Source organism: Alligator sinensis, unplaced genomic scaffold (genome assembly GCF_000455745.1).
Source record: "Alligator sinensis unplaced genomic scaffold, ASM45574v1 scaffold486_1, whole genome shotgun sequence".
NCBI lineage: Eukaryota > Metazoa > Chordata > Crocodylia > Alligatoridae > Alligator > Alligator sinensis.
Window position 1 is genome coordinate 1504953 of NW_005842053.1, and position 23170 is coordinate 1528122.

General features: G+C 37.8%; 1 long non-coding RNA gene across 3 annotated transcripts in view; it reads left to right on the top strand.

Moving 5' to 3' along the window:
• Nucleotides 1–23170, top strand: part of LOC112550198 — a 136056-nt gene that overhangs the window by 69903 nt on the left and 42983 nt on the right. For 2 of the 3 annotated variants that reach the window (XR_003093898.1, XR_003093899.1), the window contains 2 exons: nt 14661–14718; nt 22050–22893. This is a non-coding gene — a long non-coding RNA (uncharacterized LOC112550198). Of the gene's footprint in view, nt 1–14660; nt 14719–22049; nt 22894–23170 lie in introns of those variants that run through there. The other variant, XR_003093900.1, reaches the window with a different exon arrangement.

Genomic DNA, 23170 nt, shown 5'->3' on the forward strand with positions numbered 1-23170 from the left:
ATATGTGGTAGTATTAATGGTTCTATATGCAGTGTTTTAAAGTTTACGTAGTAGAGAGCATATGATGCCTTAATACAGTGGTACCCAACTTACCTGTTTCCATGGGCCAGATGAGTGGCATGGCGCCAGTCCACAGGATGGATCCAGAGCATGGAGCATTGTCATCTGGCCAGTGCAGTTGGAATTTGGCAGTGGAATTGTTGTAGCTCTCAGAACAACATTGAGCATAAATTTCTGACCCCATGAGCAGCACCTTTGGCCAGAAGACCATAGCTATGCACTCCTAATCTGGCCCATGGCACTCTTACTGCAGTTCTTGGGGTTGAGGTAATTGACTCTGCCACCATTCTTCATGCCGGATCCAGCCCATGGATTGTATCTTCATCACTCCTGCTATATATAGATATAGATATATCTCTGTATCTCTATATCTATCTATATATATACACATATATCTCTATATATCTATACATAGATATATGTATATCTATATATATATCTATACATAGATATATATATGTATGTATATGTATATATAGAGAGAGATATATAGATATAATTTTCAGTCCCCCTCTATATATTACATGTATTATGCAATTATATGTTAACTGTGCAATTAATTTAGACCAGCTACACATGCAGTTAATAACCACGCTTTAAAAAAGTCCAGCTAGATATGAAGTTAGAGTTGGAAAATGTATAATATCTTTATAGCTGGTTTCTATTCAGCTTTAATTTGAATATGCAGCATACAAAACTGGGAGCCTTGTCAGCTGATGGGGCTCCCAGCCATGGGGGTGAACCAGGTGCTGCTGCAGTTGCAAGTCCTGTCAGCTGATAAGACTCCCAGCTGTGGCAGTGTTTCACATGCTGCCATGGCTGGAAGTCCCATCAGCAGCACCCCACAAGCTGCTGTGGCTGGGAGTCCTGTCAGCTGATGGGATTCCAAGCCACAGCAGCACTCCACATTGGACGCTGATGGGATTTCTGTCCATGGCAGCATGTGGGTCACTGCTGCAGCTGGGAGTCCCATCAGCGCTGCAAGATTCACAGCTGTGGTAGCTTGCTACTAGTATGCCAGCAAAGGGGGAGCTTGGGGCCACAGTTCTGGGCTCTCCCTGCACCGATGATAAGGTGTGAAAGGATCTGATGCTGGATCCCACAATCATACCTCCTACTCTGCACATGTGACATGGCAGGAGATACGATTATGTGGATCATGCATCAGATCCTATCATACTTTTACCTGAATGTCTAGAGCGGCCCTCAGATACTTGCATAAACAAATAATATCTTTGGTACCTTTGGACCTCCAGTTTTAACGTGATCTGCTTTTATTGTTCTTTACTGCTGCTTGCTGTCTGGGAGGATCACTTACTGCAAAGAGTGCTAGGACATCAGCAGAAAGATCTGTAAAAGGGATGTTATGTTAGGGCTTTTTCAAGGGAGACAGAAAGGACAATGGAAAGAACACCAGTAATTGCTGGGAAAAAAGGGGAAAAATGCAGCTAGGTTTCAAGACACATCCTTTTTCTAAAATCATCCCAAATACTTGTCAAGAGGCAGATTTGAAAGTACACCTGATTGTAATCTTGGGGTAGCCATATTGGCTTTAGTCAAATTCCTGGTCACTGGCCCCAAAGAACTTAAATAAAAAAGGTAATGGCTCTCAGTATTGAGGTTGGGAGTAAATTGGAATTCTGGTTCTATGAGAAATCCCTACTGTTAAAATAAAAAAGTAACAATTCCATATTAAAACAAAAAATATGAAAAAAACTCCCAAACTATATGAAACCAAATAAATGCAAACTAGAAAAATAATACACCTTAATGAGCCAGTTTTTCCCTTCCTGGAAACAGGATGAAAAGACAAACACATCTCAGCTGTTAATTATAGGATCATCGGAAAGGAGGCCTGGAAAGGACCTCATAGGGTCATCTAGTCCAGGCACCCTGCTCATGGCAGGATCATCCCAAACTAAAACATTCCAATCAAGTAGCTGAAAGTTTCTAAGCATAGATTCCACAATGTATCTAGGTAGCCTGTTCCCATGTCTGACCACCCTCATAGTCAGAAAGTTCCTCTTAATCTCCAGCTACAATTTCTCCTGATGTTTGAGGCCATTGCTCCTAATCCTGTCCCCTACAGCCATAGAGCGAAGCCCATCTTCATCCTCGCTATAATTACTCTTGAGGTATTTGAAAACTGTATCAAATCTCCCCTCAGTCTTCTCTTCTTCAGGCTAAATAACTGCAGTTCTTTCAGCCTTTCCTCATAAGCCTTGTCTCTCAGGCCCCTGAGAGATGAGATTTACAAGGAAAGGCTGAAAGTCTTGTAGCTTAATGCATTATTGAAAAATTATCATATGCTATAGTGATAAAATCATAAAAACTGGGTCTGGAAGGGAATCTAGATAATAGATATCATCTATACCAATCCTCCTGTGGATAATTTCTCATTCCATAATTTCCTGTTCAAGTTTGTTTTTAAAGTTTTGTGGAATAAGAAGAACTCACCCTGAGGTCAACAATGGACTGTCCAGGGAGGTTAAAGGACCTGCCACAGGCTTGTGTCTCTTTCTGGAATTGATGTCAGATCAGTGTTCATTCATTCTTACATGCAGTGTATACAGGAGAGGGGCACTATAAGCAGGTGATGTTGTATATGACTTTGGTAGAGGAGCAAGTGAATAAACCTTGTATGTTATAATCTATGTTATTTGGTCTAATGATGATGTGGTCTGTGTTGATCAGGTGGAACAGGTGGCATCTGGGACTGAAGCAAGGTCTGGTGCCTTGGGAAGAACTGGAGTTAAGTAATCAGTTGCTGGAGAAATACCATTTGAGGCTGGGGTCTGCCTGTAATCTGGGGCAGGTTTGTTCCCCATGGCCACCTTGAGATGTTTTCCAGGAGAGGTTGGAGGCCATTAATGATATATCTAAGGTTTTAAAGCTTGGAGTTATAAGTGACAACCAGGGGGATTTTGTTTTCCTTGTCTCAGGGTTGGTATTATAGCAATCTGGCTCTGCTGATTTGCTGATTTAATTGGCTTCCAGTTTTAGGATTGTGCTGTAAATGTAGTAATACCTGCTCCAGATCCTTAAGGTGTGCATTCCAGGTTGTAACTTAGAGTTTGGCTATAGATAATGGATCCAGTGGTATGCTTAGATTAGCGGCTCTCAACCTTCTCAGACTTGAGGCATCCCTAATTAGACTCGAGGCACCCTTCAGACAGTGGCAACTCTTAGTTTTTCACTCTGTTTTTATCAAAGTATTCAGAAAGACCGCAACAGGTCATAACATTTTTAACACTATAGATTCCTTTTTTAAATCTATGGGTTTATCTTATGCAGCCTGTTTACACACCTAACTAGGGTGGCCATCATAGAGGACTTTCCAGTTTTTTGCTACTCTGTCCACTGTACTCTATTGATATGAAACCCGATGCCTTTATGTCCTCTATTTTTCTCTTCAACAGAAAAATAGAAGACATAAAGGCATCCAGTTTCGTATCAATAGAGGACAGAGGACAACCAGACTGTCCTCTATGATGGCCACCCTACACCTAACAGTGCTAATATTGCACAGCATGCCAGGGAGCCCTTGAAAGGATCTCAAGGCAGCCTAGGGCTCCACAGCACCATGGTTGAAAATCACTGGCTTTGATTGAGAGCTGCTGGCATGGAGGTAGCCATAGCTTTTAGATGACAGGGATGAGTTGATCACTATCCTCTTTATCCCCTTTGTGTATTTGAAGCTTGTTCTGAAATCCCTCCAGTCTTGTCTTTTCTAGAGATAGAATGATGAGCTAGAATAACATAGAAATTTGGGGGTTCATATGTCTTGACAGCATTGATTTGAGTTAGGCTACCAAAGTGTCAAACTCTGCACAATGTTGGAGACTGGAAACCCAAGAACCCTAGCTCAAACTGTTTGCATCTGCCATGGGACTCATTCTGATGGCCCAGCTGAGAGATTATTAGCCCTTCCCTGACTTCCCCACAGCCAGAAATAAAGCAACACAAGAAGAAGTAAATTTAGCAGAAACCATTAGATTGAAAAACCATGTAGTGTGACAGCATGAAGCGGAGAATGGACAACGCGACAGGCTCAGATCCCTTGCATTCTTTTCTTAACTCTGCTACCGACATGCTGCATAGCATTGGTCTCCTTGCCTCCTCTGTCTATTCTTCAGTATTTCTATCTTCAAAACAGTGAAAGAGATGCTTGCTTATTATAATTGCTAAGGCACATAGCCCAGAAATAGTTTATACACAGTGTGCCATTGATTGAAGAATATTTAATTTAGTATTACATCATCCTTGTTCTTTTTATTAAATAAAGAATTTGCCAGCTATAAAACTGAAGGATATCCTATTTGTAAAAATGAAAAAGGATATACTCAAAGTAAGTAAAAGTCACTCGCTAATCCTAGAAGGTCAATGAAATGCAGATGAAGCCCTTGAATCTGGAATTGGATTGCAAACCTATGTAGAAAGTGTGAAGAAATCAATAAAATCTGTTAGATCCCTAAATGACTTAGCAAACTGAGCAGTGAACGCTATTTCAGCATCTGATCTGGAATAGCTTATGATCAGCTACAGGCAATAGGAAAGCTATATGCTATATATTTTGCTAAACCATTCCACTTCTCTTTTAACCATATTATTTGTAAGATGCCACCAGGAATGCAGAAGACATGCTAGCCTGGCAGGAATAAATTGTCGTCTGATGTGGATTTGCATATTTGAAGGCCCATTTGGCTCGTAGTTTGGAATCTACCGGCCTCCCCCTTGAAGCATAAAGCATGTAGGTTTCATTGATGAATCAGGCATAAATACGTATATATATATATAATATCTACATATATCCAAAAAGTGTGTGGAGAATAAGATGAATACAGATGTTGTAAGAGTTTTTATGCACAAATCCAAATAGTTGTATGATTTGTGAATTTATACAAGGTGGAAAAAAATTCTCGTAAACATTATGATTATGGGCTATAGGAATACATGGAAAGTAATGAACTTGTGGTGAAAGGAGGATCTGCGGCAAAGCTCTTTCTATCACCATCCATTTGTTTTAATGTTTTATAACAATGCAGGACATTCACCTGATGCAGCCTCCTGTTGTCACCGAAATAACATTACCTTTTAGATCTCATAGACTATCGCTAACAGTTCAGAAGTAAAAGAGAAATGAAATATGAGAAGTCAGCAGCTTGTGTAGACATCATTTTACTTTTTCTCAGCTTTGGTGGCATTGTAGACATTCTGTTGGTTAGGAGAAGCTTCTCCTGCATACCAGGCAAGACCTGACAGGTTGTCCCTATTTGTGGTAACATGGAGCTTTCTACTTACTGTAAAATTGTGTTTGGGAATATTCATTTGAATTTTAGATGGCTGTTTGATATGATCATTTTTGAACTCGCTGTTGTTTGTGAATATTTCTTATTTGTTCTGATGAACATTTGGGGAATGGTTGTTTTTCTTATAAACGCCCATGCTTGTCTCTTTTCAAGATTATTCTTGCATGAAGAATATTTGCTGTTCACTGTTCTCTGTTTGTTGCTTCCGTACCTAAAATAATTCTTTTTCCCTATAGCAAATGCAAATAATGTTATGAGACTTAAGTGGCTGATCACAAACCCCAGATAACAAATAGTCAAAGCAAAATGTTGGCATATAATCCACAGACTGGAATTTTAAGACAAATACATTTTAAAAGTCTGTTCATCGGTGTTTCAAGAGCCGAACAAGGGCTTACATTTACGATGAATAATTACACCAGTTTTCCTGCCTATTTAGTTCTCTGACTCTAACCCTAAAACTGAAGAAGGAATTGGGAAGGCATTGTATTACTTGAAAATAAAATGAAGGTGGAAGCAAAATGAGGAAAGTTTACCCTGCTGATTCAGAGCTCCTAAAGTCACTTTTTGGTTTTTTATATATATTTTACAATCATTTCAACTTCCCCTTTATACTAGTGCCTTTCAAACTGAGGTCCACAAAGTGAAAGGGTTTATGTTTTTTCCTAAAGTACTGTGTACTGCTGTGATAGTATATACAAAAGTTATTAAAAAGAAAGAAGTGTGATTCCCAGCGCTTCTGTTTCTTGACTATTTTGTGTCTAAATTCTTAACCTTAAAGTGTAGCAATTACATTTATGATTTTGTTAGTTTAGTATTTAATTTCTTCAAGGTTTTTTTTTTTTTTTAAATCGAGGAATAAAAAGAAAAAGGGATGTCAACATTACCCTACCTTATTCCTGACTCCCTCTTTTCACTTTTAGTGTCCCTCTTTTTCTGTTTCTTTCAGTTTCTATTCTCCTTAACTCTTTCCTCCAGCTTTAGCCAGGGCTGTCTGGACCCCAGGAGATGTTTTCCTTTTCCTCTTTACCATAGGAAAAGAATGTCTGTATGCTTCAGTAATCCTGACTGGGGCTAAGTTGTTCTGCAGGTAGTTACTAAGAGCTCTCACATGGTTGGACCTTCCAGCAACATCAACATTTCCCCTCCCCTTCTCTCCTCTTCCCTAAGTTCTCATGTTCAGATCATGATGGCTTCTCTCTTCATTGTGCCCAGGCCACCAATTCCTCAGGTTACATATGGGTAAAAAAGCACAACAATTTTTTCCTCCCTTTTTGGTATCATTGCAGTACTTAGCAGATAAGGCCTTCTTGGATTCATCTAGATGAGTAGTGCTCAACTTTTAATTACTGCAGGCTAACTGAGTGGCATAGAGACAGTCCACAAGCCAGATCCCTCCTAGGGTTGATGTGGCTAGATTGGCCCCTGCAGTGCCCCAGCCTGGCCCTATGCATCTGATCCAACATGTAGGGCCATGCTGTCTGACTCCCCACAGAGATCTGGAAATTTGGCAGCAGAGGAGTGGCAATTAATGCTACCATTGCTCCCCCATGATCAAATATATAGACCCATGGGGACCCTGGCAAGCCAGATGACATGGCTCGGCAAGCCAGATGACATGGCTCCACAGGGCAGATCTGGCCTGCAGGCCAGGGCTGAGTACCCATTAGCAAGATCATTAATTGTTGCTTGGTATGCATATGCAAACATGATTTTAAATGGCTGTTACTTGTTCAATATTAGCCAAAGACCTACTCTTTACTGAGGATTAGCCTATACACTTAAGTGTTCTCCAATAAAAGGTGATTCTAGAGGTGTCAATTGTCTCTTCCATTATAAGAAAAAATGTTTTGTGTATAATCTTCAAAGATTGGAAAACATCCCTGAACATAAAGTTGTTTTTCTTTATTTTCTTCCATCTTTAAGACGTTGCAGGCAAGAATCTGTGCTCAGTTTATTTTACCTGAGCAACCCCACTGTCTTCTAATAAAGTTATTAGTTTAACTTCTGTAATTGCACTAAAGGTTAACAGAGTCACACGGGTATCACCAATGGCTTAAAAAAACAGTAATCTGGCCTACAGCACTCGTATTGTTAATGGTGATATATATATAATGGAAGGAAACAAGCTCAGCTGTTATTTCTCAGGGCAGGTCTACAGGTTTGGCAGTTAGAAAAAGAGTTATTGAAAGAAACAAATAAAAAAATAAAAGTCATTGAGGCACATTAGACATGGCAGGAACGTCAAGTGATTTTTACAGAAGCACTTTTTTAGGTAGCAGTCACTTCATGTTTTAGATTGAATTGATCAGCTATTTTTGAGTTACTTGAGAGCCAAAAATATTTGCTATAATATCATTTAGTTTCTATAATACTTTTTTTAGTGATGGAACTCAAAGAACTCTGTGAAATATCAAACTGTCATACCTGTTTTTGCAGGAGGATCAAATAAATTATATAAACTGACATGATAAGATTGAGATTGGGACACAGGACCCATGATAAACAATCTTGCCTGAAGAGCTTTGAAAATAAAAAAGGGCATTTGTCCGCACTAATAATTCAAATTGCTTAAATAGTTTAATTAGCCCTTCAAAAAGTCTGTCTCTGGGCATCTGAAATTTCAATCTAACAGGAATTTTTGAGAAAGTTTATGCCATCCCACAACATCCAGGAGCCATCCTCCTCATGCTGGAAGGGGCAGAGGCTATCTATTTGAAAAAGAGAACAAATCAACAGCAGACTCTTGATTATGAGCCATTAGAACAAGCCTTTCAAAGCTGAAACAGGCCTGATCAACAAAGGTACACACCAGGGTGTACTTATTTGATTAAGAGAAAGGGTGATACTAGGATTTATCTTTCTGTATAGGTGAGATGAGATGTATCGGTTGAATTGAGTTCTGCTGACTATCACATGGATGTTGGCATTTAATATTCATTTTTGTTCCAGTAACTTTTAGTATGAACCCCTGCTACTTTGGATAAGCTCCATTGTTATAGAAATTGAAAAAAATTAAGATAAATACAATGTCAGGAAGGTTTTAGATTGAAGGCTGATATTCTCAGATGCAAACCCTATATACTATGTAAATGTACATAGCATATATATGTGTTTATATACAACAGATATATTTTTACGTAAGTATACATTTTATACACAATTGTATTGTCTATATATGTATTGTGTATCTGTTTTAGGGTCAAAGCATAAGGTGGTGATAAGGGAGAGTTCATCTGTTCAGGCTATTTATTCTTGCATCTTTAAGGTCTGATAGTTATGATTTATAGAGGTTTGATCCTAATCAGGGACCAGTTGAGTTGCTATAGCCATTGCTTAATTCTCAGACAAACAGAAAATATCTATTCAAGAGATATCAAAGTATTGTTTCCTCCAGTTACTCTTTCCTGGTCCCACCTCACCCCCAGTCTTTCACCTGCCATGACTCTGATGTTTGTTTGTTATTGGGGGAGAAGTCCCTGGGGCCAGGAATAACCTCCTGGGTAGCCTTGTCTACCTGGTCTGACCAGCCCTACTCGGGGCCTTTGTTCTCCCTCAGCACTTCTCATTTAAGGTGGTGATGGCAGCCCACATGGGGGTCCAGCCTCACTGTGCCTATTCCCTTCTGGCTTGGGGTTGACTTCTGGCACCTATAGCAGGGGAGTGCACTCAGGGACCTCTGTTCGTGGCCTCCTCTACCCCTGTAGCCATAATCTTGTCCTCTGGTTTCAAATTCAAAATTAGGAAAAAACCCCAAAACCAACAACACAAGCCAGCTGTTTCATAAAACAAATAGTCTCCCACCCTGGGGTTAAATGTTGCCTGCAGGCCCTACCTCCACTGGAGCCATCTCACCTCCAGCTCCCCTGGGTAGCTTGGGTGCCTGCCTGTTCAACTCCACCAGTCCCTCTTCTATCTGATACAAGCAGGGGATTTCTACCCTTTGCATGTTCAGAGATTAGGCTTATATCGCCCAGCCCAGCCTCCTTCTGGTCACATGACTGGATCTTCTGCCCCCTTCCCCATTACTCCAGGGACCAGGTAAAACTAATTGCTTCAGTAGTTGCCTGGCCTTTTTAGTTCCTGTCTAAATCCACCTGGGCCCCCACTCCTTGTTGCCATTCTTGGCCCAAGGGCAGGGTTTTGACTTCATAGAAAGGAGGTGTGTGAGTTTTCTCATACCCCTTATACTAATTATACCCATCTGTTCTTCAATCTTCACTTTAGCTTGCTGCTGATCAATTCATTTTTTCCCATTGCAGCATGTCTAACATCCACTTTTTCTGTCTATTCTTCCTTCCACAAACCTCATCCATGCCTTGATAATCTTCTTCATGAATAACTCTCAACTTTTCTGTCCTTGTCTCAATTTCCTCTGTTCTGTCAGATAAGGGACTAATACTAAATTAGTCTTCCTCTCCTATTGCAGTAGCCTACCCATCCTTTTTTGTGGCAATTATTCCTTGACCCCCTCTACAACTATTTCAAAATTCTCATTCAGTCATTTAAAGTTAGCGCAGTTCTACCTCATTCTAACCCTTTCTTGTTCAGACCCTCTTTCCTTCCAATTTTATCTTCATGCTTTACTCTGCTGTTCTCTTTGTCCAAATACCTGTGGGACATCTTTCATGCTGCTTGCTATGCCTGAAAATACCGTTTCCTTGCATCATAATCACCCTCTTTTTCTTCAAATCCCTTATCAAAGCCACTTTACTCAAAATCTATTATGCAATTAACCTTTAGTTTCTTTAAAGCAAAAAATAAATAAATTAGAAAGATATAACTGTAGTTAAGAATTAGGATGGGAAATGCTCTCCAAAGAAGCCTTCACATTATTCTTTGTTGTCTTTTCTCTACTTTTTACTTCTCTGCTGCCCCTCACTCTATCACTTTCCACCTTTCCTCCCAACACTGCCCTGTTGTTTCCTAACCATGTTTCTCTTCTTCCCCTGTAAAGGACTTCATCTTTACTTTCACACCTATCTTATTATATACAAATGTCAAATCAGTGATTTTTAGCCAAGGTGCTGTGGCACTTTGGGGTGTCTTGAGATCCTTTCAAGGTTGCCATAGGGTGGCATGCAGTGTTGGCGCAGTTAGGCTTGGAAACATGTTTCACAAAATAAGCACAGAGAGATTTCAAATAAAAATCCTTAGTGTTGAAACATTCTGACCTGATGTAGTCTGTCTCAGTTCTTTGCAACAGAAGAATTGCTCTATTATTTTCTGATAGTCAAAAAATGAGTGAAAACTAAGAGCTGCCATTTTCTGAGGGTGCCTTGAATCTCCAGACTCATGCCTTGGGTCCAAACGGATTAAGAACTATTGTGTTAAAGTACATTTGGCTGTTCCTGCCTCCTTTTTTTATATATATACCAAAAGGGTGGTATTTATTTTGCTTCAGTTTCGACCCTGAGTGAGAAGCAGCATTCATTGGATATTTGTCAGTTTGTTCACAACACTGAACTCTGAATGAATTCTCTTAAATAGTCCATTTGATATCCTGAAATAGCATAAAATCGTTGTCCCCAGCTTTACCTAGTCAGAAGTCTCATTTGGATGCTTTGTGACATTTTACATAAAAGCAATAGATGGGCAGAATGGAATTTACAGTTCTGAAACAGAGGATCTACACCTAGTACATTGTTTTTCCAATAACCTGTATCTTTTATAAATCCCATATAATTGGAACTTGCCTCAAGAATATCTGGATTAATTGTATTTTAAGGAAAGAGATGGTGCACTTTTCAAATATGTTGGGTTACAAACTTGCAGACTGGCTGTCCTAGTCACTAGTGAAGATAAGAGGGCTAAGATGAAGATTTTTGTGCTGTTGGAAACACAACTAGCTTTCTCAGGAGACTGCTTTGAGGAAGATTGCAGCAATATTGCATCCCCATGGCTACTTGTGGGTATTGCTCTGCACATATATAATTTGTGCTAGATAAAAATCAGGAGGTAATAAAGAAGGAAAAAAGAAGAGCTGAGAGATCTGCTATATACCACATTTTATATCTTAGGGAGAAAAAATGTCCAGGGAATGCTGCATTAACTCAGGAAAAATGACTGCTGCTTTAAATCAGAAAACTTACATATACTAAGTCCTTTGGTTTGGGAACCATTTGGGTGTGTTATGAAGTAAAGTTGCAGAGTAGGCATGTTTACTAGACCTTTAATTGCTACATTTAGTAGAAAGGCTTTTTTTTCCCTCCCCCCCCCGCCACCCTCCGCCTTTTTAACGACAAGAAGCCAGAGTTTGCTGTGCAAATGAAACAGGCTTCGCAAGAATCAGATTCACTTTGGACGACTCTTCACATTCCTAGTCATCATTACATTAGGCAGCACAATTCCATCTCTGGTTGATGGGCAGAAAAAGTGGGCAGCCTGCCAGGTAGACGTTTCCATGGCTCCCAACCCCCAAAGGTGATGCGTTTTTCAGCTAATTCAATGAGGAGTGGGCTGAACTTTGGGTATAAACTAGACAATAGCTGCCTTCGCAGTATCAGCAGAATGGTTTATGGGAATGCACTCCACATTTGGCAGAGAATCATGTGACCTTACGGCTGAGATTTTGTGATGGTGCCAACGGAGACTTGGAAAGCAGCACCCGTTCTGACTTTTTTCTTCTTTTCTTACATGGCTCAGAAAATGGTGGATCTTAATACTTGACTTTAGCCAGACTCAGCAAGCGATTGAGCTTTGAAGCACAACTTTGCCTTTATTCTGGCTTTTTTGGCACACCACCAGGAGGCTGTCCCTTTCACGCCTGATAAATTCTGCTTCTTATCTCTAAACAGAAAAAAAAAAAGAAAATATAAACAGAATATTTAGGCTTAATAACTGAATTTGAAAACGACATGTTCTGGTGTTTTTTTTTATGGCTGATCTGTGGTTTATAACTATCCTTTTGAGTGTCTGAAGAATAAAAGTTTTTACTGTTTAATGAACAGGCATTTGAACTGGGCAAACGGGGAGAAGCATTGAACATGAGATCATTGCAGCATAGTGTAGCAAACTGGCACCCTGCCTTTTCACCCCTTTGCTTCGGCAGACTTGTGCAATCCCCATGTATAAAATCAGCGCAGGGGATAGATGAATTTTCTGGGCTCTCCCACCTCTAGCACTGTGCAGGCAGTTGCGGCGAGGATTGGTGCAGCTTTTGCGCAGTGCTTTGTGCTTGGAATTCCGAGAAGAACGAAAAAGAAGACAGGCATCCTGGTTCTATTCCGAGAAATAACAGGAGCCTAAGAAGAAACAAATCTGAGTTTGTCCTACATACAGGAGTGATGAAAAAAAGTGACTCTCCTGCTTCCAAAAAAAAAAAAAAAGTCTGGCATGTTTAACTCCAGAGTCATCAGGATGTGTTAGAGCTTCTTAAAACAATATAACTAAATGAGCCTAAGTGATTTTTTAACTTAAAAAAAAATCTTTGTTTTGTTTTATTATTGCTTTAATAGCAATATATGGCAGTGGGTGAAAACGTACCTTTCATATCAGGTATAGCTTCTTTTTCTTTTCTTTTTTTTTTCGTTTTAAACATGTTGTTTCGAAACCGAGTCCTTGTGTATTAGATTTAACATAGATGACTGATCACACTTTTTCTTTTACTAACTTTTTGTTTCAGCATGTTTGAACTAATACTGCTAAAAATAGAAAGTAAACAAAACAGCAGAAATGATATAAATAAGTGGCAGGCACATTTTATCTTAGCTAAGCACTGAAGTTTTGCAAAGACCTTAATAATTACATGTATTCAGTATAAGCTTTGGTTATCTGTAAGAAAGTGGTGGGTATTTAGAGCTGGTTGCTAAGGAAAGTAAATTCTTTTTTTATTTAGTGTGACTCATGCTTTCAATTCCTAAAGAGAGAGAGAGAGGGGAGGGGGGGAGAACTTGTTCAACTATAAGAAAAGATCACTCTTGTAGCCAATATATTAAAGTTATAATCGAGTTGGTTCACTTATGAGTTTCTTACAATTTGTATTTAAATCCATTACAAAGATTTCAGTGTTATAAGCAGGGGAATAAAAGGCACATTATTGGAAGTTACATGAAGCAAGCCTGGCTCACAGCTAGTTACAGTGCCTATTTTAAGATATTTGCTAAAGTAGCATTTGTCAAAGAATATCTGAAAATAGCATTTAAGATATCCATTCAATATTTTTGTGAAAAGTGCATGCAAAGTTACTGTAAGTTTTGACCATAGGTGCTTTTTAATTGTTTTGTGTGACTTCAGAAATACATTGCTAGGCAAATAGAACAGTTTTTAACAACATTCATTTTGGCTGACACTTTATAGTAGGGTCACCAGATCAATATGCTTTATGTATTTCAGTTTGATTTTTAATCTTTGCTTGAGCTCTTCAGTACTATATTAAAAAGATACAAGCCCCCTGGTAGATAGTACTCTAAGATTTAAAATGTTCTTTTATTGAAAACTTTAATATGCTTATTAAGGCATATCATATATTGTTGTTTCGTATAAAAGATTTATAAACATCTTACATTTCTTCAAACTACAGAAGTATAAGCATCTATTTGACAAGTTATAGATTACTAATTAGATATCAGCTGCTTAGATTATGTGCTGAATTGTGGTACAGTATATATTGTTGCCTGCAATGAATTGTGGGAAATTACTAAATTGAGAATATATATATATATATATATATATGAATAACAGCATATATATATATATCAGCATATATAGGTGTGTGAGAGAGATCTTCATTCACAAAAAAGGATTTACTATGTGCATAGTAATTTTTCCCCCAGTAGCTCTGTTAGAATACTTTCATATGTCAATAATGCTTACTGGAATAATGAAAATTTATGTCTACATTTGCCTAAATGAGCAGACATCTTTTTAAAATAAGCAAAGTAATTAAATAATTGTTTCTAAGACTTTTTTGTAACTAATGCTTGCTTAAAAAATATATTTTAAGTGTAGCTGAACTGACCTGATTACTATTTTCATAGTAATCTACATACTACATTAAAATCTAACAAACATGTTGAAACAAATCCTATTTATTTCCTACCACCAACACTCCTCTACTTTGGAATAATCATAATATTACAATATTTGGAGAAAAAGAAAGAAAGACATACAAAATAGCAGAGTCACAAAGTCTGTGTGCTCACTGAATGTCTTCCCATGGCCTTGAGAAAGGCATCAACAATATGTTGATTCCGTCTTTTCACAATTAGTATTAATACTGTTTTACATGTCTCAGATTATCTTAAAAATAATTCTTCCAACATTTCTCTCTCACCAATGTTCTTGTTTTAGTGATCGGAAAATTTAAAACAATGGAAAACGATGAAGTTGTTAACAGAAATCAACAAAGGTAATAAAATGATCTCCTTAAGCATGTTTTTAATATTTTTCTGTTACTGGAAAGACTTGTGGCAAGAATATTAGAAGTATTAATTTTAGAGAAGTTTTTTTTAACTTAAAAGAAATATAGAAATATATTCTTACATATAAACTTTGTTTTGATTTTTCTCTTTAGGGAATAGGGCACTAGTGTCTACTTTTATAATATTTTTCCCCCATGTAGATTTAAAGGAACCTAAAAAAAATCAATATATAATCCGAGTCTTTTACTGTGTGTGTGCATGTGCATTTGTGTGTGTGTGTATGAAATGCAGTGGTCAATGTGTTTTTTTTATGAAACACTGAATACCTTCCAGTCTTTCTTAGAAAGGGAAATCCCTGAGTAGTACTCTTTCATAGCATCCATTAATAGCAATTGGTAAGATATGTAAGCAATCAGTATCCATATGTTTGATACTATGATAACAATTTTTGTTTCATCTCCTTTGTTGCAATGTATTTTAACTCTTCAGCTTCAACAGAAAAAAATGATAGTATGGTTGCTATTGAACTTATATCAATTTTGCATAGAAGAATAGCAATGCATTGAAATCATTACCAAAAAATAGAAAAGTAAAAAGAAATGGAGGGGGAAAAACCCAACAACATACAGTAGACATTCTAAGATTTAATCAACTAAAATGTTCAAAATTACAATGCCTGTTCACTGGCATTCAGTCATTATTACCCTTATTGAATTAGACACATTTGTTGCAGTTTTTCAGATAATACAGTATGGACCTGATCCAGTAGCCCCTATGCTAGCAGTTTCCTTATCTTAAACAGAGTACTACTGCATTGTAAAGATTTGGGTCTATAGTGGGAATCTATGAAAGAAGATACTGAAATCTAGTTCAGAAAGAAATTTCAGTATTTTGCTGACACTAATATTAAAGAGACATTTCAACAGCCCTTATTTTAAGGGATACACTCCTGGCAATATTTTTTATATATTTTTGTAGTTATACTGTTTGAAAATTACATTTGCATATCATTTTAAAAAATATTAAAATGATAAAATGCACTATTTGGAAGTATGCTAACTTAAAATATGTATATGATAAAAATGCATCTGCATTTCATCCACAGAATTACTAAATATTTTCTCAAAAGGGACTAATTTTAGTCTGTTGCATGAGGCACTGTATGTTGTGTGTGCAGATATTTGCATCATAATGTTTTATCAGTCACAACAAAAAAGTTACATGTTTTATGAGTTAGCCCTGAAGTGTTATAAAGTTGTTTTTACAGTTGTTGTATTATTTATCAGGCAGCAGTGTTGTTAGAAATTTTAGTGGACAAAAGATATGAACTAACTTCTGTGATTCATTTAATATGCATTGCTTAATCAACAAGCTTTTGTGTAGGTAGTATCTGAAAACACTTCAATCTGAAGAAGTTTTTGACCAGTCTTTAAAGGGTTATCTGAAAGAGCCCATCTGTTATACATGGTGGCTTCAGATGTTGTGGTTTAATGTTCATTATTGGTTTGTAGTACAATATCAATGCTAAAATATTGAACCCAAACTTTTACCATTCGTATTGTTTCATGTCTTCTTATATGGCCTGATCCTGCATCTGGTTTCATGAAATACATCTATTGAAGTTACTGAGATTTGTGGCTGCACCAAGCAGCAGCATTATGATCAAAATAATGCTTGTATCCATTTGTGGATTAAAAAAAAACATTGTGTGACAAGCCTGTAAAATGTGTATTTCTTTCATAATTTCTGTTTAAAAATAAATAGCAGAGTTTCTTTCTTTTTTTCGTTTTGGTGAAGGCCATGGCCTCAGATTAGAAATACATATTTTAACTAGGAATCTTTACAGTTAATTTCAACATTGCTGCTCTCTGACCTCATCATTATAAAGGCTTCATACATTATTTTTCCCATGTCTCATTAAATGGAAGATGTTAGCTGATGGTGCCAGTTGGCATAAACCCGTAGATCCGATCTTGTGGTAAAATACACCGCACAAGCTCGCTTCTATGGGTCTGTGTCAGTGTGGTTATCTGGCAAAAGGTTATACGACATGCTACTTTGTGGTATTTAAAAACAAGCCATGCTGCCTATGTGACTGTTTCAAGCAAAAGTAGGTTTGGGAGTTTTTAATCCACTTGTCTTTCTGTCCTGCTTTTCTTGTTGGTTGCCTCAATAGTATATACTCTAGTGATTTTTAAATATGGCTAATTAATTTTTTTTGTTATCCCTTGGGTTTTTTTAAAGCACATTTGGCTTAATATCAGAATAACATTTTATCGTTTGTGAGAATTTTTTTTCACAGAGCTTGAATAGAAGATTCTGTATGTTTGTTTCAATAATATAATCTATAAAATATTAAGTTCAAATATGCATTTGTAATTTAGATGGCTACTTAAATTTAATTTTAAAAAAGAGGAAACAATCAAAATGAGTTCTTCCAGAAATGTAGTTGGATTTTCATCATGTCTTTCAAAATTTTACTATAAAAATCTGCACAAGATATATTATGAGTATGTGCACAAGAGAAAAAAATCTAAAACCAATCTTTTAATTATTACATTAAAAATGGAAGATGATTGAAAATAGAGTTAACTGTCTTCAACATTTTGAATGCCCATCAATCAATATAGAGAGGACATATGTATGTGGCTGCCATATTTGAAAGAAAGGCTGAAGATGTGAAGAAGATTTTATGGTCACCGTTGGAATCTGTGTGCATCCGGGTTGAGGTAGTAGGTTGTATGGTTTAGAGTTACACCCTGGGAGTTAACTGTACAACCTTCTAGCTTTCCTTGGAGCACACTTGAGCCATCGAGGAATTCATCATCATTTTAATCTGATCAGGGGAATAAAGGTATTGTGTGTCACAGCTATACAGAATAACCACTCTAAGGCATTATTGATGTTAAAATAGTTCTGATTACATGATTATTTCATTTACATCCTGTTATGAACAATGCTAACATGTTCTCCTAATGGACTGTGACTCCACGCTACAGACACTTAGAAAAAGACTGATGATGACTTTAATTACATTATCAGCAAGGCTTTAAAAGTTGATTTTAATCTACAAATTCATTAGACTATCAACTATTCAGTATCGTACAAATTCTCTCTAGGACTGGCTAATCCTAACTGGGTTAAATGTTAATGGCTTTCCTGCTACTATATAGAAATGGTATCTTAAAAATATACTTTCCTCTCTTTATAATACTCTGGGTTAAACATTGCAGAACTTGGATAAGAGAGGCAGGGAGCACCTTACCACAGGGTGCACTGCATCCCTTTTACAGTAAGCTAGTAATGTTAGCTGGTACAGTTGAAAGTTGTCTCATGACTCCAACTGGCACTGCTCCCTTGATGGAGCAGTTAGCCTATGGAGGTCTAGAATTCCCTGAATCAGAGAATCATAGAAAATTAGAGTTGGAAGGGACCTCAGGAGGTCATCTAGTCCAACCCCCTGCTCAGAGCAGGACCAGCCCCAACTAGATCATTCCAGCCAAGGTTTTTGTCTAGCCAGGTCTTAAAAATCTCCAAGGATCAAGAGTCCACATCTCTCTGGGTACCTGTTCTAGTGCTTTACTACCCTCCTAGCGAGAGAGTTTTTCCTAATAGCTAACCCAAACTTCCCAGGCTGCAGCTTGAAACCATTGCTCCTTGTTCTGTCATCTGACACCACGGAGAACAGTCCAGTTCCATCCACTTTGGAACCACCCTTCAGGACACTGATTTGTTTAAAAGATTGGACACAGTGTGCAGTGGCGGAAAAGAATATTTTTACTCAGAACAATAAGTGTTTTTCAGGGAATGCAAGCAGGTGTGAGTGTATAAATCAGGGATTGTTTGAATTTACCCAAAGTATTGAGTATTCTTCCTGGGGTTTTTTGTCTTCCTTGTGCTATTTTTTTTCACTTTGAACTGGGTATTGACTGATGTTTCATCAGATAGGTAAACTAATCAAATCAAAAAATCACATCTAAACTTTGTACAGTTTTGAAATGGGTCTGTGTCTTAAGAACTGATCTCAAGCTCAGATTACTAACTAGAAGAAATACAAGGCAAAGTCCAAGCCAAAACAGGAATATCCAAACAAGGGTTTTCACAGTTTTGTCAGGTAGAGGCAGCTTTCTTGATTAAAATTGAAAAAGAATTAAAATAAGTATATTATAATAATAATCTTAAAATATGAGTGGAATATGTTATTTTTTCAATAATTCTTCTGATGTCTTTTCTTAACAAATATCAATTTTTTTTGTAAAGTGGTCAGTGTTATACACTGTTTATTATATTATATACCAATAGTCTCCTCTTTTTTTTCAAAAAGAGCATTATGTTATATCATTCTCCAAAATTATTTAAATGTGACCATTAGTATTTTATATTAAAAAAAAACTTGAATGCACTTTACTTCTTCCATCATAAGGCCAATGCCCATCCACTCTGACTTGAATCAAAGACTGAACTTTTAGAAATCAGAATTTTTAACCAAGCTATAAAGTTCCAGCATCCACTGACAAGAAAAAAGCACATGTCCAGTTTCAGTTTCAGGCCTGTATTGGTCTCCAGTCTCTTGGGGATTCAACAGGAATTGCAAAGCAAGAGAGTTTGACCCACAAGCCAGAAATTCCCTAGGAGAAACTTTTGATTATAGATGGTGTGTTTTGACTCTCTCTGATAATTAAGTGTCTCTGTCATGCTAACAGAATATAGTCCTTTCTACTCCTTCCTATCTTTGTACTCGGATGTGATTTACAGTATTGTGCAGAACAACAATTACTCCAGGGAATTCCTGCCATTATACATTCTGATGAAGATCATACTTACCTAATAGTGCTTTAGACTCACTATTTTCCGGGTGTCTCCCTAATGCATCTGTGAGAACAGGAACCCCATGTCAATGAGAAAGCTGGGATAGGGGGTAGTCTGAAGATCATCAGTGAGGAGAGACTCCATCAACTGAAATCTTAAATTTCTCTTGTAGCCAGAGGAAGCCAGGAGAAAGACTGGCTGGTTTCCAGCCTGCCACTTGTGACTCAGGAAATTATTATCTGGCTCCTATATAGACCACAAGTGATCCAGCAGGGAATTCAGATCCTTTCTTTTGGAGAGAGCTGGGCAATTTTTTTGTTGTTGAGTAGTCTAACTGCTGAAAAATGCCATTCTGGTTGTCCTACCACTATTCATGAAGCTGGGGTGAATTTTGCCATCATTTTAGCTTAAAAAAATACAGGGAGCTAGATTCAAAAAAGGAGGGAAAGACGATGGTGCTACTCTGCTTCAGTGCTAATGGGATTGGCATAGAATATTGAATTCCGAGCCTCAAGTTCTTTTCCCAAGGGGTTTGAATTCACATCTCCAAACTCCAAGGTATGTATTAGTACCCAGGTTGAAGGTTGTGTGGGAGATGGAAGAGGGTCTCTAACTTCTTTCTCTTCAGGCTGTTCCTTTGCATGGAAAATTAATCAATATTCCCTGGCCTGAGTGTCTAGGCTGACAGTCAGGACATGTCAACTCCTGGGAGTTGGGAGGTGTAGGTTGAACTCTTCTTAGTCAGAGGATAGAATTGAACTTAAGCTGCCCACATAATACTCTAAGCACTGAATTATAGGAAAACATTTTGCACTCAGTGGCTTTGTGAATCTAGCCCTTTGTTTCCTTTGCTCTTATTAAAAGAGGCTAGAAATATAATGTTCAACCTAACCCTTAAGTTCAGAAACAAAATTTAAAAAAATCATTTACATAGAAGATGATGACAATATTATTATTTTACTTTTCTCCTCCGCTAACCTTTGATGAGATACCCAAGAAGGGAAGGAAACACATTTTTTTATTCTTATTTTAAAATGAATTTACCCTTGCTAATCAATGTCTGTAACAAAGAAAATAGGAAATACTATCTGTATGATAGGTAGCCTGGAAATTAAAGAGCTGTTTTATGGCCTTTAACCCACAATCCTAAAGAGGGGGAAGTATAGAACTGCTCCAGTAAGTTCAGTAGCAGCCAGTGTCACTTTGTGAGCAAAAGTTAAGCAGAGTTGCTTGTAGTGGTGATGGGATAGTTGATTCTTCAGCACAGGAGGCTGAAAAGGGGCCATTTATAATCTGAACTAGCATGTTTAGTGTGGATTCAAAGTCACCCTATGAGTCACCTGTGTGATGTCTTTTCATTTTATTTTCTTTTGTTGCTTAAGTCCAGTGGAAAGACACAATGTAATTGCTGTTTTCTCGCAACAGGGCAATAGGTGTTCAATCCTTTTATATTAATTCTCCAATTAGTTACAAGAAAAGAGGGCATGTTTATACTAAACTGAACCAAATAGAAATGACTGATGCAGAAAATGTGGGAATACTTTTCAGTTCCTGAAATGCATGATCAAATTATAGTTGTCAGACACAGGTTTCTGCACAGATTTTCACTGTGCCATCATTGGCTTTAATGAACACATTTTTTCCTCTGTAATATTCAGTGCATTATTTTGATAAAAGGTATTGGGTTACATACAAAACTATATAAGAGGCCCCCTCTACATGTTATATCTATTATGCAATTACCCATTTAATTGTGCAATACGGTTAGATTGCCTACGCATGCAAATTAACTGTGGTGCTTAAAGAGGTCCAACCAATTATAAAATTATTGCTTGAGAATGTAATAACTTTATAGCTGGTTTCTATCCAGCTTTAGTTTGCACACGTTGGCAGTCCCTGGTGGCTGGGAGACTGCAGCTGGTACAATCTCCCAGTTGCTGGGGCACAGCTGAGGGGACTCTCAGCCTCAGCAGCACCTAACAACTACAGATACTGGGTCCTGGCAGCAGGACTCTGGGTCCCTGCAATTGCAGAGTGCTGCTGTGATCTCCCAGTCCCACAGGTGCGTGGTACAGAGGGAGCCTCCTTCTTGCTGGTGTAGGGGGAGCCTGGGTTTAGAATCAGTACCAGTTCATCTACTAAGCTCTGTTGGTAAAACTAAAACTAAATCTGTCTGATGGGTCTCTTTAAACATGAATATTACTTTTGCTCAATGGATAAATGCAAACTTGAAGCAAAACCTAATGCTTGCATTGTATCTTACACCAGTATATAGTTATTTCAGCTTTGTCTGTCCTCACTGAGTAGAAATATTTATATCAAAGTGATCTTTTTGGCAGTGTTTTCTTTTGTATGAGGTTTCTAGAGATTTTAGGTATTAGATTTTAGTTGCTAATTGCTTAATTATAATTTATGTGAAAATTTCAGTTTAATTTCATACTGTATTTCCTTCTCCCAACCACCTCTTTTGCATTACTGATTTGTTCTTTTTGTAATGTTTATACCCTAGGAAAGAGCCTTGTGTTTCTGCTACTAAGTTTTAAGAAGCTGCTTATAAAATCTGCAAAGACACACAAATCTCTATTGTACCTAGGAAGATGGGCACATAGAGTAAGCACCTGGAAGAAAAAAATAGATACGTTTTTGTCTCCTCTAAGAGAAGAGCCCATAATACATTGTATAGGCCTCTCCTTGTTCAGAGAGATCAGTTTATTCAAAATTTGCCATGTCCAGGCTCTATATGTATTCTTCTGAAAATGTAATTTTATTATTAAATTTGAACCTATGCACTAATGTCCTTAGGTCTGTACTATGTGACTGATGTAAGGCTCCAGATTTGGAGCTCTAAGCACAGATGGAGTGTTCACCCCTTGTCATGGCACAGCTGAAACTCCACTTCCACATGGAATTCTCACCCCTGAATAACCCGGCTTATGCAGCGTTTTGGACTCCAGCTTTTGTGTGGTTTTTTTTCTTTTCTTTCCTTTTCTGGGTGTGGTTGACAGGCCTGAGTGCATATGCTGCTGGCGTGTTCAAGCCAGCTGGCCAAGTACACCCAGGAGGATGCAAGTCAACCACAGCAGACTGGGTTCCAGATTGCCCACATCAGAGTTCAGGCAGTCCCATTTTTTGCCTCACAATCAATGAGTCATTTTCATTGTATTGCGTTTTTCTACATGTATATATACTAATCACCTACTGTTGTGATTCAGCGGTAGAATCTTTGTCTGCCACAAGGGAGACCTGGGTTTGATTCCCAGACCCGCATGTAACTACAGCCATTGAGGCACCAAATGTCTAGACTTGGTCTGGCCTTTGGATACTGTCTCCATTTTCTAAGGGGGAATTGAAGGTCTGGGCAGCCTCCGCTCATTCATACACCTGCCTAGGCATACACGTTGAAGTTCTTGATGACCTCTCATGCATATACCATGATCCAGAAGGATCAACAGTTGCGTACTATATTTAAAATAATAATGTAAAAATAAATAGAATATAGTTACCATTTATCAATTATTGCCTTACTCTGTGTATTTTGAATCCTTCAGCCGTTTGGGCTGAAGGAATCCTTCAGATCCTTCAGATCTTTTATCCCTAATGTTGGTTTTAGGCTATCTAGGAAATATATGC